Source organism: Neopelma chrysocephalum, unplaced genomic scaffold, assembly GCF_003984885.1.
Source record: "Neopelma chrysocephalum unplaced genomic scaffold, ASM398488v2 Primary Assembly neopelma1_24, whole genome shotgun sequence".
Taxonomy (NCBI): domain Eukaryota; kingdom Metazoa; phylum Chordata; class Aves; order Passeriformes; family Pipridae; genus Neopelma; species Neopelma chrysocephalum.
In genome coordinates, this window is record NW_020897693.1 from 38,166,261 (window position 1) to 38,181,052 (window position 14,792).

A 14,792-nucleotide genomic window follows, 5' to 3' on the forward strand; every position below is an offset into this window, starting at 1 on the left:
AGATGTTTCTTTTAAAAAGTGATCACTGTTTCACAACTGTATTAATTTTAAACTGCTTGATATTTTCCATCTTTTGGATCTCATTTCTTTGCTTAATTTTGATCAATGCTTCTTTAGTATTTATGACTAACTTTTTAATCTTCTCTTCTTCATTTTTATCAAGTGTTAAATATTTTTCAAATTTCAAATCCAAAAATTTTTAAGATCATGTTTGAAATTAAAACAAAAAAAAAGGTCTCTCTTAATTACTTGTTGGAATCTGGAATGCATGAGCAGTGCAGACAAGGAAGTACTGATTGTTATGATGTAAGATCCCATTGATAGGACATACAGCAGAGTTGTGGGATGAAACTAAGGAAAGAAGAATTAAAGCAAAACTTGTGGAATAGTCTGCAAAAGGTTGGAGGTGTCTTCTGCGAGTTCCTTCAAACTGGACAAAACGCCCTCTCTTTACACTGCTGTCACTGTTTTGTAAAGCATCTGTTAGCTGGTCCTTTCAAGCTGTAATTGATGATGATGGCAATGATAATGTTGATGATGATGATTGATGATGATGATGGCATAGAGCTGTGAAAGTTCTTAATCATTCTTGAGTGCCAGTGCTGGCACTATGACAGTTTCTTCCCAACTTCAGCGTTACTGAACTCCATTTCAGTTCTAGGGAATTGAAATTCAACATGTATCTAGCCACTGTAAAAGTCACTCCTATATAATTTATTATATATAATTATTATTGTTGATTTAAAACTTTTATTTTTTAAAGTCCATGCTGTAAGTGTTTTTAACTGCCTGTAGATAGACTGACATTGGCTTTAATCATTGTTTTATGCTTGGAAGAAGGTTTTAGCTTAATTTCATACTTGGCAATATTAAAAAAATAAATACATAATTGTGAGTCCTTCTAGTCATCTCATGGTGGCATAGAAAAGAGAAAATTAGTAAAAACTGCCAAGCTTTCATTTATCAGTTTTTTTCCTCTCAGCTAAATGATCATGAATGATAAAGGAAAAAGATTTAAAGAACATATGTTTAGCACCCTGTGTATGAACTACAATCATTATGGCCTTTTAATAGCCTAGCTTTTTTCTACATGAAAAAACCACATTCAGTTTCAAATTTGTGTTGACGTCTTAGAAGAGTCAAGTCATGTAACTTTCTGAAAGAAGCCTTAAAACTTGATTAGCTTCAGAAGTTGTAAGTAACAAACACTGCTAAATTGTGCTCTATGATGTTGTAAATAATATTTTAAAACATTAAAAGCATCTCTAATTACATGACAGAATTCAAAGTATCTTTGTTGATCTATTTGCAACCTGGCCTCATTTTCTTGGGATTGGAAAATTCAGGTGAAAACCGGATTAAGAAACACTGAGGGGAAGTAAGGTCTTTAAAGATTTGAACACTGGTGCAGTGAAGCAATAGGAAATTTTTTCAATCATCATTTTGGAAATTTCATGACAGGTGGTTACATCCTCTTAGAAGCAGATCCAAGGTTGTATGTGAATGGGGTAATAATAGTTTGCAGGTCTAAAAAGTCTTGACTTCTAAGTAGTCCAACTCTCTTTATAAATTCTTATGAACAAAAGCTCATCAGTGTTTTAGAAATCAGGTAAGTGTCCACATAGCCAGGGTGAGCTGCTTGTCTCATGTATACAAGGAAGCATTAATTAAAAATAAAAAATCAATTTATAATACAGAACAATTTCTGAGGTACAGGGCTCAAATATCGCTAGAACAGAAAGCTATCAATTCAAAAACATTGGTAAGAAAAGCTGTTTTTCTCTCTGTCTGTATCTGGAGCACACAAGTATTAGTAGTCAGCCTTTCCATAAATACTACAGAAAGTAAATGAGAACAACCATAGTGAAAAGGTCATCAATGTAGATAATGTCAACAACAGATATCTGTTGTTAAAATAAAGCTGCCTGTGAAGTTGAAAGAAACAAAAAATGGAAATCTGATCAGTGAAGCCTTTGTTTTTTCCAATTGATCAACATTTTTTTGTTGTGTGTTTGGTTTTCCACATAAAGCCCCATATGTACCCAGAAAATTCTCAACCAAAAATGATGGAGTGTTTAAAAGAGGAATGTAGAGAAGAGAACTCAGTTTAATGACATTAACTATCTCCATAATGGAAACTTGAGGGAGTGCTTCTCATGTTCTATTGACATGTAAATTGAAAAGAATTTTTCATTAGATGTAATTAGAATATAGCTATGAATGGAAAAATTCCCATGAAAAAAAAAAAATGTTCTAATATTGGAGAAAAACCCTTGGAGGAAGAGAATAAAATCCAAACAGAAAAAGTCTTGGTGAGAAAATCCTAGTTAATTTTTAAAAGGTTAGAAGAGAGCGTGCACTTTTACTGAAGTAGCTGGAGAATGCGGTTTAGTGACATATATGTAGTAAAAAAAATCACAAAAGAAACCACAGTACAAATTTAGAGCACAATGATCATAAAGGCTATAGGATAGTCTGTGTTACAAAAATGATGTAACACAAGGTAAATGTCACGGTTTAACCCCAGCTGGCAACTAAGCACCAGAGCTGCTGGCTCACTCATCACCTCAATAGGATGGAGGACAGAATTGGAAAAGTAAAAGCTGGAAAACTCATGGCTTGAAATAAAGTCTGTTATACGTAAAGCAAAAGCCACATGTGCAAGCAAAGCAAAACAAGGAATTCCTTCACCACTTCCCATGGTCAGGTGTGTGTTCAGCTATCCTCAGCAAAGCAGGGCTCCATCACACGTAATGGTGATTTGGGAAGACAAACATCATCATTCTGAACATTCCCCCACTCCCTCTTCTTTCCCCAACTTTATATGCTGAGATGACATATGGCATGGGATTTCCCTTGGGGTCAGTTGTCAGTTGTCTGGCTATGTCCCTTCCCAGTCTTCCCACTGCTGTGAGAAGCAGAAGAGGCCTTGACACTGAAAACACTGCTCAACAGTAACTAAAATATTGCTGTGTTATCAACACTGTTTTCAACACAAATCCAAACTACAGCCTGTACTAGTTACTATGAAGAAAATTAACCCTATGCCAGAAAAACCAACACAATTGCCATTAAAATGTCAAGTGGTCAGAGGAAAAGGGAGAAAGAGTCTAAAAGATGAGAACTCATGTTTCCAATATTCAAAAAAAAAGAATTTCTTCACAGACAACAGTATTCACCTCTAACAGTAATAGATAACAGATATATAAGGAAGTACATTTATCTGAAAAAAGACTATTGCACAAATGACAGAGATATTGATGTGGCAGTAAAACAGAATATATCACATTCTTATAAATACTGGAACATGTCAGAAAGAATACCTGTAATTCCATGGAAAATTTAAGGCTGAAGGGCAATGTTTTCTTACAAGAGAACATTCCTCCTCCAGGTGGAAAAAGACTTTTGAGGAACTTGGACACTCTTTCACTGCTGGCACTAATGATATTGCAACAGAACTTTGCTAACAGCTTTGCCAATAGAAGATCAACCGTGGGTTTTTGTGTTATTCAATTTTATAATGCTAAAAGAGCACCAAGAAAAAATATGTTAATTCCAGTGATTCTATATTATATGAATCAGATAGACTAGTCACTTATAGTGTTGTAGTGGTTTGAGCCAGGTTTTCCCCCTGAAACTAGGAAAATGGTAACCCCTAGGGGGTGGTGACCCTTGGGGTTTGACCCAATCAGTGCTCCTGCAAAATATAAACATATCTTTCGGGACCGGAAAAGAAGGAGTGGTATTTGTTGTTGGTAGAGTGAAGTGGCCATGTTGTTCTGAGGCCACGAGGAAGGGGCTCGGGGCCCCTTGGGGGCTCTGCCCCCCCCCTCCAGCCCCGGCTGGGGGGCTATGGGGACTTGGAATGATGTTGAACTGGGCTAAGTGCCTGTGGCTGAGAAGTTGGAGGAGTTTTCTCCACCATGAGTGGGCAGATGGAGCAGTAGCAGTAGAACAGCAGCGTCCGAAGAGCAGTGGCAAAGAGCCAACAGATAAGGACCAAAGGAGCAGCAGAAGCCGGCATGCAGCCGAGGCAGACAGAGAGCTGTCTGAAGGAGAGAAAAGAGCCAGCAGCAGAAAGCAGGACAAGAGAACCGAGCCACTGCAGAGACAGAGTTTCAGGGGGTAAGAACTGAAAAACCAAACTTCCCCCCAAACTCCTTTGAGACCCCTCCGAGGAGGAGGGATGATGGAAGAGCCTCAGAGTGCTTTTAGCACTGCTGAGAGAGGAGCTAAGAAGCTCATGGCCTCCTGAGAGCTACGCCAGGACGGCCAAAGGAATGTGTGTGTGGGGTGACCTTGGCCCCCCTTGCTGCAGCTTCAGAGAAGCTGGCAGCCATCTTTGAGTCAGAGCATGGGAGCTCTGCACAGGGGCTTGATTTCCCCTGAGGATACCAGACCGTCACGAAGACCCTTGTGCTTCGTGATATGACCGTGGTGGAGCAACCTTGTCTGGGGTGAAGCAGCCCACGGAAAGACCCTTCATTTGGAGACGAGGGGCCGAGAGGGGCTTGGAGACCCCCCTCGTGTGCATTGGCAAGGATCCAGCTGCAACTGCTTCATGAAAGACACAGAGAGCCTGCTGCCTAGAGAGACCTGCTGCTGAGAGACTGGAAGGGGTCTTTTCTTCTTCTTCTCTCCTGGACTTTTATTTGGAGGGAGAAGAGATTTGGCCCATTGTAAATATTATTGTCATGGTAGAGATAGAGTTAAGATTGTTTGTAGTGTATTATAGTATTTATTTATGTGTACAGTCTTGTAATATACTCCTTCCCCCCATATTGAGTCTTGTGTTTTTGTCTGGAAAACCCATCTCACACGGGATTGAGTTGTGGGAGGGGGGCTAGGAATCAGGAATTGGATTTTGAGGCTTTTCAAACCATGACAAGTGTGAAAAGTTCTAGCAGTGAAAAGCTATATTCATTTTTTTACCAAAAAAAAAAAGAAAAAGAAGATAAGAGGCAGCTATAAAACAGTTATTGATAACAGCTGTTTCACAATTATTTAATAATATAGTGTGTGACCTTAAATATGCTGTTGAGGAAGACTGCAGGGGAAGGGGGAGGCAAGTTGCAAGTGGGACTTGCTGTGAAAGGAAGCAGTTTACTAAAAAATGATAGATGCAGCTTCTGTGAGAAACATTTTCTGAACATGATTATAACACCACAAAGGGACCTTTGACTAATAGACCAACAGAAGCCAGGAAGGAAAAGTTCATTGTGAAGTGATTGAGTCAGAGAGCATTAGTAGGAGGAGGTGAAGAATGGTCATTATGTATAGCCACAGTGGATTGGCTCTGTAGGTAAGTAAAAGTAACTGAAAACTGCCAGTCAAGTTAGTGAGTTGGTATCTTAAACTTATTTTATATGGACAATATTTTTGGTAATGCAAATTTGGGGTTTATTTTGCTTTCTATTTTCATTTCTGTATAGTGTTTATTTTTGGTTTCATTAATACCTTGTTAACCTCTCCAAGAAAAGTATTTCAGTAGTTTATGTGGGAAAATAAAATTGGAGCAAAGACCAATAAGTTCATTTTTCTGTGATATAAACATAAAAGTTAAAATAAAATAAAAGCTCTTTCAAACAGATCTTCCAAGTCCTCTAATTTATTGTGTGTAACCTGTGCTGCCACACAAAGTGACACTTTCATGCAAAGTAAATTGTGGGAAATAATAAAATAAGTACTGCTGATAAAAAAACCCACCCATTTTTGTGACACATGATCCTTGCAAAAGTGTGAATCAAACCATTACTGAACAACTGAGAATCCCCTCTGTTTTACTATTAATAAGGGAGAATATACAATCTGCAGCACTAAAAAACACTGTTTCCTTCTTCCATCCATATTGGTTTCTCTTAGAAATAGAGGAGAGAAAAATAAGGCAAAATGGTAACATCGTGGGGACTTCTCAACTAGTGTGGGATTTATGAAGGTTTCCCCATATTACAACCTGCCATGTTTCCCTTCACTTGGTTTGTCTAGCTGAAAAACATTATGACTTGAGGGAAATTTGCATATGCAGCCTGAATAATTTGAATTATTTATGGATCTAGGCAACAAGGTGCCTGAACACAAAGTACCTGAACCACAAAATCTAGCTGTAGCTAAATGAAATGTAGCTATGTGTTAGAAATTGGAGCATCTACATTTGCATTATAATGCCACAAATATATCTATAGAGTGTATTGTGAATGGCTGTCTTAATCCAAGGTTAAATGAAGTATATCAATCTATTTTTTTAAGGAAAAATATTATTTTCAACAAATGCTTTTTGTTTTGTTTCCTACAAGTATCTGAATTGTATGCAAAGTTTTGTTTTGGGTTTAAGTATCCAACATTCAAAAAACATTTTTTGACAAAATCTGAAACATTCCTCTTGACAGTGTCAAAATTATTTTTCTTAATACCTGTAGATTAAATAGTATATTTTGTTTTGCTAGATATTAAACCATTTAGACTAAAAAATGTCTGAGTTTCAGAAAATTTAACCATCCAGCATTCTTCAGACTAAAGTGGACAGTGTTGTCCTACAAGGAATTAAAAGATATCTCTTAACTATCTGTCCTGATGGATGTCATTGTCCTTATGAATGATTTTAACTTCCAAAATATCAGCTGGAAATATTATACAGCAGACACAAACAGGTCCAGGAAATTTCTGAAGCATGTTGAAAAAAACTTACTGGTGCAGTACCTGTCTTCTCAAGTAATCATTATGCATGGTAGAACCCTGCTTTCCTGGGGATGGCTGAACACTGCCTGCCAATGGGAAGTAGTTAACAAATTCCTTATTTTACTCTGCCTGTGCGTGCAGCTTTTGGTTACCTATAAAACTGTCTTTATCTTAACCTATGAGTTTTCTCACTTTTACCCTTCTGATACTCTCGTCCATTCGACTGGGGCGATTAAACAAGATGCTATTTTGGGGCTAGCTGCCTACTGAGGTTCATTCACAACACCTGTTAGGAACCCCTTCCTAGTAGTTCAACTGGACTTAAATTATTAAACATAGAACTAGAGGCAATTTGGCAGTACATAATCTAAAAAATGTTTAGTCCACTGCAATTGTTGTCTATATTATCTATAATGAATCTGCACCTGAGAATGCCCATTTTAGTCTATTAGTTTAGACAAAGCACTTCACTTCTAAATAGTTGAGGGTGAATAACATAGATCTCATATGAGAAAGTCATGTGTCACAATTAAAAATAATACAAGACAGATGATCATAACATTTTTCATAAATCCTCAGACATCAAGAAGACACACAGTAAGTGTGGAAACTATGTATTCCCAGTGGCTGTATTTTTCTTCTCTAAAGGGAATAATCTTCAATTTAGAAGTATCCAGTATGATCAAACATGTGGAGTGTACACTGAGACTTTAATGGATTTCTGAGAATATCTTTCTTACACAATTCAATTAGAAAAAAAAACTGTGAAAGAAATCTACACAAGTCTGCATTTGCTGCAAGGACAAAAAGAATAAGGAGTTCTAATCTGTGTATTAATTAAATATGATGGCAAGCTTTTGTGTCATAGTGAAGTGACTATAAGAGCACTAGTGAATTATTATTATTACTCCTACTGCTCTTATGAAATTTTTTCTAAATTATGAACAAGATATTTTTAAATTTTCAGAAAAAATACAGATAAGGAACTTTATGCATTTACCTGGAGCTGTCCTCACCAGAGCAGGGACAAAATTAATACTTGCCCATGGCACACTCACTTATAAGGGCTGGGTATGTGAAACATAACATATGATCAATTTGGGTTTATAAACTTTTCAGTATTTATTTCAACCTGTCAAATCATATCATGTCAAATACTAGCTGTTCTGAATCCATTTGAGATGGCACTTGCAAAACAGAAATAAATAAATTGTGATGGATGTAGGATTTCATCTTTCTTAAATCAGATAGTCTGATAAAATATGTGAAATGAAGGAGTAATAAAAAAAATCTGGTTCTCTTCCTGGAACTGTTTTAAACTGCATAGAAGCCTTTTCTTTAGAGAGCAAGACACAAACAAAAGAGTTGTTTCTCCAAGCAAAGCAAACACCTTCAGCTGTTCAAATGAGCTTCCCTATTTTACTGAACCTCTAATCTTGGGGATTTGGGTAGATGGACATTAAGAGAACTTTAATGCAAATACTAGGGCATGCAGATCTGCACAGATTAGCTGACTTCGATGTGCCTCTGGTGTTCACATGTCCACATGCAGATAGGTGACTAATTAGCCAATTGTATGCACAAGAACTCCACCAAAATTCTGGCCATTAACATGATTATTCTGCCATATGTTATTAGTTTTAGAAAATATGTTATGACCAAAAACCAAAGTCACCAAAGAAATGAAGTGGATTCACTGACTTCTAAAACTCCACTGTTCTCAGTGCAGCTGTGACAGCTTATCCCAGTGGCCAAATTAGTTCATATGCAAAAGTAAAATTCAGCTCAAATACTGAATGTATTAATGTCATCATAACAAATGAAGTGTTATGTTATTGTTTACCTATTGCACAACATATGAAAAATTTTCAACTTTCCTTATCCTGAATCATTTGGAAATGTCACTGTAGAATAGGTAACTTTCTTTATGTCACTGGTCTAAAGTCAGTCCAGATGGTGTCAGCTAGTTTGTTTGTTAGTTTGTAGGAAATAAATGGATGCCTCAGCTACTGATCCCAACTACTGGCTAGCTGGCGATCACATCACATGAACAGTGCACAAGAAAACCAAAAAGCATAAGTAGCACCTCATTGGAAGTCCTGGCACAGACAACAAAGGCCACAAGTGAAAGGGACATATTTGGAGTAATAAGACACAGTCAGCTTACCCCTTCCTGTGTTCCCTGAAATGAAATTTGTTCCTAACTATTGCAACAACATTCCAGGACTGTGAGAGCACAGTAACCACACCCCATACACCCAATCTGGATTTGGTGAGCAGTGGCACATTTTAGCAAAGTGTTCCTGTTCCAACTCCTGTCATAAGTAATTTCCTTCCATAAAGCCATCTCCCCCTTTCAGGCTCAGACAAGCAAACATCCTTAATGTTTGAAAACAGTTTATTAAATGCTGTTACCTACACAGCTTAATAAACACATTGAGAGCTTTTCCCTGAGGAGGCTGGGAATTAAAGCACACCTGGCCTTTCCTCAGCCTCCTCAACATTCTTATAGCAAGAGAGATTAACAAGTCAACATTTCTTAAGCAGCAGAATCCTGTTTGCCCTGTGTTTAATCAATGGATCCAATTCTAAATCCTCTGTTGCATCTCTTCCACTCTGTGGTTCAGTAAACCTCCTACAATGATTTGAATTTTCAGCATTTCAGTTTTGAATGCTTTTTATTTTTGCCTTTTCATTGTAGAAATGACACTCTTACTACTACATGTTATTGCAAATGAGAAGCACATGTTATTTTTTAAGCTCTTAAGATAAACAGAGGGAACTTACCAAATTTGCTAATCAAAACTTATAGAGGGAAAATATCTTGTGACTCAGACCTACTTTGGTTTTTTTGTTTTGTAGAAACACCCTGCATGGCACATTCAGTAAAAAGGGATCATCATACAGAAGTATTTTTAGAAAATTTTAAAAAATGACAAAAGCATTTATCAAATAATCACTGAAAAACTTAAAATGCAAAGAGGAAAAATTTCAGATGAGAAGATTTTTCATAAAATAAAATGTGTGTTGAAATAGGCACCTTTAATCAGTACAGAGGTGATGCTTGAAAGTTAAGTATTGAGTAACAGTTTAATATCATGAAGAAGATACTACAAAGACAATTTGCAAATATTGAGAAGACCAAGAAAATAGCTTGTAGTGCTTATTTCTACTACTGTTAACATTTCATAGAGTAAATTTCTGTAATGCCCATCTACTCTAAAAGGAAGGAAGATAGAAATAAAGAGGTAATAAATGTATGCATGGTCATACAAGCATATGTACATGCTACATAGGTAACTGTGAATAAAGATATAGATTAGTTTATACTGCAAGTGAAATATATATATGAAGCTTTTTCTACTATTTCAAATATAATTTTGAGTGCAGATTTATTGAGAGTGAGTGCTTTTATATTTTTTTCCTGTGAATTTAAGGAACATTTTTCTCTGTTTAAAATCTTGTCTTTCTGGAGCCAAATTAAGCTTTCTGTTTTCCTTTTTTTTTTTTTTCATCTTCTCTTACTCAGTAGACTGCACAGCCTTGTGGAAGAAATTTCAAGATACCATGGATGTCTACTGTGTTAGCAAGACACTGGTAATACCACATACCATCTTGTCACATGTCTAAATAATGCTGCCACTCAACTGTCTTGCTGCATAGAAAAGATAAATGACTGAGTAAAAGTCTTCTGGTAAAATCTTACCTTGACAACATGGGAAAGACATTAATGTGAAAAGAGAATATTATCACTGAATTGGCTGGTGTTCTGGTGTCACCAGCCTCACTGCTCTTTCTATTCATCTTAGACAAAGTTGTGGTAAAGCCAAAAAGTCTTTCTGAGTTCAGCATTTCCTTATGACAGAGCAATATGAAGTCTTTGGTTCTCACTTTGGTTGAAATGAATGGAAAACACAAAGAAAATGGGTGGCAGTTTATCTCCTATGTGTATTTATATGCAAAGAAGAACCAAATGTGACTTAGAAGTGTAATGAGTCCACAATTCTTCTTGTGCAAAGATTTCTAAAATCCTAAAGAAAGGAGCATAGCATCCAATTTGTCACTTTCTTTGGAAAAAAAGAAAAAACACTGAAAAGTTAGAAAAAAATTCAAATTATAATGACAGTTTTGAAAAAATTTTGTTCGCTCTCACGTTTTTCTTCTACAACACTGTAGAAGATCAATGGCTTCTTTTGAACTCTTCCTCATGGAAGCAAGTCCTTGGCCTAGCTTTTACCTGTCTTCCAAATGTATATTTAAGATGTACACCTTCTGTAAATTACTTGGGTTACTTTTACTACTGTTGTTTTGAATGTTAGCTCCTGATGTGTCTGTGAACTTGAATTTCCAAGAAAAGCTGAGGAATACAAAGGGAAAGTTTAGCTTGTATTTTATTTGGTACAGTAGATTCAAGCTGACTTTAGTGGATATTTGATAGGTTTTCCACAACTGAAATAGTCCTATTAGCAATTTCCATATGATCACACAGACATTGTGGAAGTCCTCCAGGATGCAGATGTCCAGCTGAAAGTTGATGGTAGGAGGACTAACCTTAAGTAGACCTATACTGATTTTGTTCCTATATGATTCTAAAAAATATGAACCCTTTTTGTGCTGTTCCTGTTCCTTACATGACTGCTTCAGTGTCCGGGCATCAAGCCCTTGGAATTTTTCAATACCCAAATAAAACATTTAGAAAGCAATCAGTTAAGGAGATATACAGTACAGAAGACCTTCTCACCATCTAGCAGCATTAAAAAAAGCTATAGAAGAGTTCTCTATTTACTTTGATGTAAATCATGGTGCAGAATAAAAATGAAAAAGCAAAAAGAGTTTTCTTGTAAACATTTGACAACAATCAAGACAAAACATATACCTAATGTATACATGGCTAAGCATGACCAAAATATGCATCTGCTTAGAACTGAGGCTCTTTCCAAGAGTATGTCCAGTCTCAATTATTTCCTATAGCTTTTGTTTGCTAGGTCCTATACAAAGGAAGTAATTGGCCATCCCTGGCCCCAGAAATCCTCTCTAATTAGAGACCAAAAGCAAAAGTTTGCTGTGGAAACAAAGTACAAATAATGAAGGGATTTGTCTAAGATGCCAGTGTCTATTAATATCAGACTGAGATATAGAACACCAATATTTATTTTAAATTTAGCAGGTGCTAGATGACAGTTTCTCTGACAGGTGTATAATATCCACATATTAATTACTAGCAGTTGAATGTCCAGATCAAAAATTATTTATGGCATATTTTTAAAGGTCAGTAGAGATCTTCATTTATATAAGTACAAAGAAAATAAAGTGAGGTTAGATTCTCTGAAAATAAAAAGAATTTTTCCCATATAGATTCTTGCTACTAAACTGTAAGTTATGGTTTTAATGTAGTTCTGACCCTAAGAGCCATTGTAAATTATCTAATCTTTCAAAATTTTACTACTTCAAATAGTATGAATTTGACCATAAATAGAAAATCAGACATAAATCTAAGACCATAGAAAAAAATCCTAGGAATACAGGTTTTGCAGATTTTTTCAGTGTGTTATTTTCCTTTTGCAGAGCAGAAGTTCTGGAATATATAAAATTAACAGGGGCAGAAGATAATAACAAAATATTACCTTCCTTTCCTCCTATAAGCTGATTTCTCCCACAAAGAAATGCACCAGTCATATAAATGATTATTTGTTATTTAGAAGGCAAGATATTTTTCTACCATCCAGATAAAAACCAAGTATGTATATCAGCAGAAAATATGAGTCAGATAAGGACAGGATGAGTAATTCAAGCTGGCTAGGTAATTGATACTGTAACTGAGAACAAGGGAAATTGTGCTTTCAACCTCACTGATTTCAGCTGACACTACAAAGATTTCTCTAGTATTAGAGAAAATTTGCAGTGGACCTAAGCAATAACCTATTTGCGTTTGTATAGTTTTCTTCCTACAATATTTTACTACCCACTTAAAAAAAAAATTAACGTGAGCAAAAGTTTCTGAAAGTCTTCTCTCATAGTAATTGTTTCACGTTCTATCATATGTGTACTTGAAAACAAAAGGAGAAAGCACCTCACTCCACGTATCTACTTCCCCTTAAAACCGCAAAATCCCCAGAACAGAATAGTGCTAATTGGTATGTGAGAAATGGAAAAAAACCCACAAAACCCTGAAATGTTCCTTCTTATTTTTTCAGAAAATAATTATAATTGTTCTAAGGCTCTGCAGAAGATGTAGCATTCCCAGATATAACTAACAATCCTAAACCACTGTTGTTAGTACAACCTCATTAGTCCCCTGTTTCTGCGCCAAATAGATCAGACTAGGTTAACTTATGAAAGAATTTGAGAGATCCAAAACCCAGTGGTGTTGAACGACCCCATTACAGAATTTATACTTAGCAAAGGTCTTCCTGTGTTCTCTTATCAATATTGGCCCTTCCAAACTTTCTTTTGTTCTCCTAGCTCTATGGATTATGTTTTATAAATTATGACAGGCTACCAATAGAAAATCAGTCAGCCAGGAAGGGCATCACCTCTTCTGACTACAGCATTCAGATTACTTTGGCAGCTCCATTATCGTCTCAATCTAATCCCACCTAAGAAAGAAAACTTTGGTTTTGCGTTTTCTCTGTCTTTGCCTTGGCAATATTTCAAATTTATGCTTGACATGCTAATAGAAATAAGTTAGTAGGGTCTGTAGATGATCACATGGAGGATACCATCCATCAAAAACTAATGTCATGTGCCTCACTCTCTGGTTTTATGTCATTATTATTATTATTACTGTTATTATTAAGGCAACGAGAAATAAAAAGTGCCGATCTGTATGTATTTCTGGTTGAGGAACTGGAAAGATGCTGGGGAATATCAGTCAAACCACGACTATATTCTTCAGTATAAGCAGTCTGCAATCTGGGGAAATAAAACAAGGGAAGGAAGAAAAATAACAAAAGCCAGATGAATCAAATGAAAGTTGACAATGGCTCACCATGTCAAGTTTTAATTTTGTATTATTATTATTATTATTATTATTATTATTATTATTATTATTATTATTATTATTTCTTCCTTTTTTTTTGACAGGATGAACTGATAGAGCTGGGAGGAATTTAAATATCCAAACTACCATGTGTTTGTCTCCCCATTGAAGAGGTCATAACAAAATTCTTCAAAACAGCTGCAAATGACAGGAAATGTGGGGGACTGAGGGAATGGTAGAGGCTAGGAGAAAACCTAAACCTGAGAAAAGCTCAGTTTTGAACCTTATCACCATGTTCCAGGACTCAAGACTAAGACGATAGGGAGAGTGATGCTGTTACTACCTCCAAGAAATTATCTCAGGCAACTTGAGTAACTGTTGCTTTTATCTTTTATGGCTAAGCTTCTTGAGCCATGTTTAATATCCTTTAACTACTCATTTGTTATTATTACGACTCTTTCTTTTTTTTAATCCCCAGAGAGAGTTTAAAGTTCATTGGTAAACTCTTTGCTCTTCTATTCTCTTCACTCAATTGCAGAGTTGTCTTTCTTAAAAATATTTAAGGCTCTAGTAATTTTTGTTGCTATTTTTTCTCTTATTTTTAAATTTTTCATTTTCTCTCCACACTTTCTGTTCACAAGTGGTTTTAGGAAATGTGATTATGACAGCAAGGGATATGACCAAAAAGAAAAGTGTATAGGAGATACAAAAGGAAAAGATATTAACAACATGAGCCATGAGTGAAATTCTGAATGCTTGAAAATTACTAGATATTTAACTGGGTATTTCTATGGTACTGCTTATTCTTAGATAGATAGATAGATAGATAGACAGATATATACACACATATGGATAGTCCTATTGAGTCTAGTATATGGTCATATTAGAGGATTGGTCAATGAATTTAAATATATATGAAGGAAGCAGTATATTATTCAAACAGCTACTGAAGTGCAGTCGTCTTCAAAACAGAATGGCAGAAAAACACACAGCCTAAATAACTTCAGAAAACTGGGAAGAGAAAAGGGAATTTGGAAGATTATTTCACAATTAATTTAATCAGTTCAGATTTGTCAATTCTTACAGTCCTTCTGCTTCCTTAATAAATATTTTTGTGTTTTCCTGATTTCCTTCTTTG

The 14,792-nt window shown here is 35.8% G+C and overlaps 1 long non-coding RNA gene across 1 annotated transcript; it reads left to right on the forward strand.

Moving 5' to 3' along the window:
• Window positions 1-5,250: 5,250 nt before the first annotated feature.
• Window positions 5,251-9,774, forward strand: LOC113974987. Its single transcript, XR_003536727.1, has 3 exons — window positions 5,251-5,302; window positions 8,655-8,947; window positions 9,538-9,774. It is a non-coding gene; the product is annotated as an uncharacterized LOC113974987 (long non-coding RNA).
• The last annotated feature ends 5,018 nt before the right edge of the window (window positions 9,775-14,792 follow it).